At 48.3% G+C, this 5,477-nt stretch overlaps 1 pseudogene; it reads left to right on the top strand.

The window, feature by feature from the left end:
- Positions 1–1,393, top strand: LOC115283933 (annotated as a pseudogene).
- Positions 1,394–5,477: the final 4,084 nt, after the last annotated feature.

Below are 5,477 nucleotides of genomic sequence, written 5' to 3'. Positions count from 1 at the left end.
TAAACCTAAACCAAAATGGGAAAGGAAAAGACTCACATCAACATCGTCGTCATTGGACACGTAGATTCTGGCAAGTCTACCACTACCAGACATCTCATCTACAAATGTGGTGGGATCGACAAAAGAACTATCGAAAAACTTGAGAAGGAGGCTGCTGAGATGGGAAAGGGCTCCTTCAAGTATGCCTGGGTCTTGGATAAACTGAAAGCTGAACGTGAACGTGGTATCACTATTGATATCTCCTTGTGGAAATTTGAGACCAGCAAGTACTATGTGACCATCATTGATGCCCCGGAACACAGAGACTTCATCAAAAATATGATTACAGGCACCTCAGGCTGACTGTGCTGTCCTGATTGTTGCTGCTGGTGTTGGTGAATTTGAAGCCGGTATCTCCAAGAATGAGCAGACCCGGGAGCATGCCCTTCTGGCTTATACACTGGGTGTAAAACAACTTATTGTTGGTGTTTACAAAATGGATTCTACTGAGTCACCCTACAGCCAGAAGAGATACGAGGAAATCGTTAAGGAAGTCACCACCTACATTAAGAAAATTGGCTACAACCCTGACACAGTAGCATTTGTGCCAATTTCTGGTTGGAATGGTGACAATATGCTGGAGCCAAGTGCTAACATGCCTTGGTTCAAAGGATGGAAAGTCACCCGTAAAGATGGCAATGCCAGTGGAACCACACTGCTTGAAGCTCTGGATTGCATTCTGCCACCAACTCGTCCAACTGACAAGCCTTTGTGTCTGCCCCTCCAGAATGTCTACAAAATTGGCGGTATTGGTACCATCCTTTTGGGTCGAGTGGAGACTGGTGTTCTCAAACCTGGCATGGTGGTCACTTTTGCTCCAGTCAATGTTACAACTGAAGTAAAATCTGTTGAAATGCACCATGAAGCTTTGAGTGAGGCTCTTCCTGGGGACAATGTGGGCTTCAACGTCAAGAACGTATCTGTCAAAGATGTTCGTCGAGGCAATGTGTCTGGTGATAGCAAAAATGACCCACCGATGGAAGCAGCTGGCTTCACAGCTCAGGTGATTATCCTGAACCATCCAGGCCAAATCAGTGCTGGCTATGCACCTGTGCTGGACTGTCACACCGCTCACATGGCCTGCAAGTTCACTGAGCTCAAGGAGAAGATTGACCGTCGTTCTGGGAAAAAGCTGGAAGATGGTCCCAAGTTCTTGAAATCTTGTGACGCTGCCATTGTTGATATGGTTCCTGGCAAGCCCATGTGTGTTGAGAGCTTCTCTGACTATCCTCCTCTGGGTCGCTTTGCTGTTCGTGACATGAGACAGATGGTTGCTGTGGGTGTCATCAAAGCAGTGGACAAGAAGGCAGCTGGAGCTGGCAAGGTCACCCAGTCTGCCCAGAAGGCTAAATGAATGTTATCCCCAATCCTTGCCACCCCAGTCTTAATCAGCGGAGGAAGAACGGTCTCAGAAATGTTTGTGTCAGTTGGCCACTTAAGTTTAATAGTAAAAGACTGGTTAATGATAACAATGCATCGTAAAACCTTCAGAAGGAAAGGAGAGTGTTTTGTGGACCATTTTTTTTTGTGTGTGTGTGGCAGTTTTAAGTTATTAGTTTTTAAAATCAGTACTTTTTAATGGAAACAACTTGACCAAAAATCTGTCACAGAATTTTGAGACCCATTAAAACAAAAGTTTAATGAGAAAAAAAAAAAAAAGAACACTCCAGAAGACCCGTCTACCCCCATGCCCTAAACACCCCTTCCTCACTTTAGGAAAAGCTCACTAATTTTGTCTCCCATCTTTCCCACCTTCTTCCTGAACTAGTTTCCTGAAGCCGAGGATGCCTCCACGGCCCAGCGAAGCAAACTCGCCTTCTTGGTGGTTTATATACAGTCCAGAACCTTGGAGAGATAGGTACGTACTTGCCTGTCCTCCCCAGTTTCCAGTACGTCCCTTGTGAGTGGAGGACGACCCATTGCCCTAAGGCAAACCCTTAAAAACTCAACTCCTCTCTGCTCCCACCCCACACCCATACCAGGCTTCCATTCTTGGCCCTGGCGGCACTCCCCAGGTCTAAGATGCACTAACGTGGTGTGCTCAGAGGGTACACTTGAGGCCTCCACTCCAGGCCGATATTCCTACCTGTTCAGGTTGCCCACTACGTGCTCCCAAAAGCTCACCTTCAGCTCCAGCCCCACTCTCTCTCTACTTTCCGGAAATGAACCCTTGCCGTGCCCTGGTCTGAAGTGGAAGAAATCAAGGGCATCTGGTCAAGAAGTGATTTGCTCCTAAGACTGCTCCCCTTGATTAGAGTTCAACTAAAGAGCCACACATTTGCTGTTTATAGAACAAAATTGCCCCTGGGTGACAGTAAGGGTCGGAGCCACTTGGAAGAAAAGGGCTGTTCGAATACCACGTCTGCCCATTTTACTCAGCTCAGTCCTGACCTCCTGGCAAAAGATAGGAGAAAGGGATGAGGCAGACTTCCTTTGCCATCCCCTTCACTCCCCAATCTAGGTAGACCCCTCAGGAGTGATGAGGGGAACAGTATGCCTCTCGGGGTCTCAATAATTACAAGGAACAGACATGTCCAGGGAACACGCAGTCTGTCTGAGGCTCCAGGGACATCTCCTCCGAGTTGTAGAAGGCAGAGATGGGGACCAGCAGCTGCAGCTCAAGTTGCAGAACGATTTGAAACGTAACCTTCTTTACCCTTCAAAAATCATTTGTTTTCACGGGATCCATACGTTTCCACTCTATTCAAAAAATATTTAGGGCCGCCTGGGCGGCTCAGTTGGTTAAGTATCGGACTCTTGATTTGGGCTCAGATCATGATCTCATGGTTCGTGGGACTGAGCCTTGCCTTGGGCTCTATGTTGGCAGTGTGGAGACTGCTGAGGATTCTCTCTCTCTCTCTCTCTCTCTCTCTCTCTCTCTCTCTCTCTCACTCTGTCTCTGTCCCTCTCTCTCTCTCTCTCTGCTCTTCCCCTGCTTGTGCTCTCTCTCTCTCTCTCAAAATAAATATATAAACTGAAAAAAATATTTATAGTTTGTTTGCTATACACAAGACACTGCCTTAGCTATCGTGGGGGAGCAAATGGGGTCAGGACTCAGTCCTGCACCTGGAGCGGCAAAACCGTGTGACACCCTGACAACCTATACCCGGATCCGAACGAAGTTCCAGAACAAGTATTTCATGACTGCTGTATTGCTCACTCTCAGAGCTGCTTTCTTTGCTGAAATGAGTACCTGGATGGAACTTTTACGGAAGAGTGTATCTTTTTGTGAGCAAAAAAAGAAATCAGCCCGAGTCCCTTGTTTTCCCGATTTGAGGAATGGCTTCTTCCTTTACGGTCTACTTTTGTCCTATTCTGCAATTTTCGCCTTCAAGACCAAGGGCTCCATTTAATGTTGCCAATATTCTGGCCCCTTTAAAACAATATTCAAGATCACTTGGTAACAATGGGAGGCTTATTATAATTCTTAATTTCTCAATTCCACGATTCCCCGAAATACACACACACACACACACACACACACACACACACACACACACACACATACACACACACACACGACTAGCTATAGGAGAGTGCTTTACAGTCCATTTTCATACATGAGCTTCATTTCTCAAGTTATGTTGTCACTCTACAGCTTGGTAGGTTCAAATCGTTATTTTGAGTGTAAGGTCAAAAAAGTTGGAAGGCCAACTCATCTGGAAGCTGATTTGGCCCTACTTTGTCATTATATATATCACGTACTCTTTGTTGGTTGGTCTTATAATGTAGGTCCGGAACAACTTAATAAAAGGAAAAGAACCTTTAGAGGCTAATACAGTGAAGGAAGCATATTGTGCCTGTGCTCTGTAATATTGAACTTTCTTACTCATAGAAACCCCATAGTCAATGAGTCGTTTACATTATTATCAAATGATCTTTGCGATTCTTTTAAAAGTTCCATCCAAACCTATCGTATGCTTATGTGTGTTGTTACATTGAGAGAGTGTATGCGATTTCAAAAGGAGGACTTGATATTGAAGGACTGGATATTTCAAACAAATCCTGGTTTTTATTTGAAAAAAGTCTTTTTAATGTGTTTTATTTATTTTTTGACAGATAGAGAGAAACAGTGCAAGCAGGGGAGGGTCAGAGAGACAGAGAGACACAGAATCTGAAGCAGGCTTCAGGCTCGGAGCTAGCTGTCAGCACAGAGCCCAACGCAGGCCAAGGCCAGATGCTTAACCAACTGAGCCACCCACCTGCCCCAAATCCTGGTTTTTAAACTCCAATACTTAAAAAATATTTGGTGGGAGAAATCGCGGACCCGCCCCTTTCCCAAAGAGAGGTAAGGCCTCTTTGCATAGTCAGAAGGCCACCGAGGTATCACGCAGCTCACCCAGACTTCTGTCTCACATCCTTCAGTGGGAAGAGGTCAGAAGGAAATTTGCTTTGGAGAAAAAGGTAGAAATGAGGCATCCCAGCCCCGGCATCACCCTCTCCCGGCTCCCAGGAAGAAAGCCCTGACTTCCATTTCCAGTGTCCTTAAAAGGAACAGATTTGGACGGCAGGGAGTTGTTCACCACTAGTCCACCAATTTACTGGGTTGTGTCCTGGGGTTTGTCTTTGGGCCAAATCTGCTTCTCATAGCCCTCTTTCCCTCAACCGACTCCGCAGGTTTGTATTTTGAGGTTTCTGATCTCACCAGCAGGATGAACCGTGCCCTCTGGGGTCCAGGCCTCCGGGAACACGCCTACCGTCACCACCCCCTAACTGAGCAGCAAATATTGATGGGCCAGTGCTGCAAGGGCTGTCTTTGCCCCTGAGGCTCAAGGGCTGGGCCAAGGCCGGGCTGTGGCCTGGGTGAGAGGGAGAGGGAGGTTATTGGGGGAGCTGAAGGCTGAACAGTGTCCCCCAAAGTAAGCATGGAGCATGGAGTGTGTGTGTGTGTGTGTGTGTGTGTGTGTGTGTGTGTGTGTATGTGTGTGTGTGTGTGTGTGTGTAAGACTAGGCCTTGGTTAGCCTCACAGCACATCCTTCCATTAGCTTCTCCTTCGCCTTTCTGGAGGCGCCACAGTGCCTGGGACGCCAGCGCCTTCAGAGAGCAGATGCTGGCGGAGTGTCCCCCTCCCGTTGGTTAGGAATCGGAGGGTCCCTTAGTTTGAGACCCTGGGACGGCAGAAGGGCCCGGAAGTCAGAGCCTGAAAGCCAGGGAGGGAGCAGAGACCCTAGAGCTCGCCGGCACCACCGAAATGGGGACCCGAAAGGGGGGAGGGGGAGAGGAACGGACGTGGGCTGCAGGCCGGGGGCGCAGTGCAGTGCAGGGAGACCGAAGGGGAGGGGACTGGAGGTTGGCGCGGAGCCCAAACTCCCAGGACGGCCTCCGTTCCCTTCCTTTCCCTGGAGGACAAACCTCCTCCCCTTCCTCTCCTTCTTCTCCTCCCTCCGCCCAGCCTCATGGGGCGCTCAGGTCCGGTCGCTTCCCGAAGCCCCCCCCC

The sequence above is a fragment of the Suricata suricatta genome, chromosome X (assembly GCF_006229205.1).
Source record: "Suricata suricatta isolate VVHF042 chromosome X, meerkat_22Aug2017_6uvM2_HiC, whole genome shotgun sequence".
Classification (NCBI taxonomy): Eukaryota; Metazoa; Chordata; class Mammalia; order Carnivora; family Herpestidae; genus Suricata; species Suricata suricatta.
The sequence above is the reverse complement of the archived record's forward strand: the minus strand, read 5'-3'. Positions and strand labels throughout refer to the sequence as shown.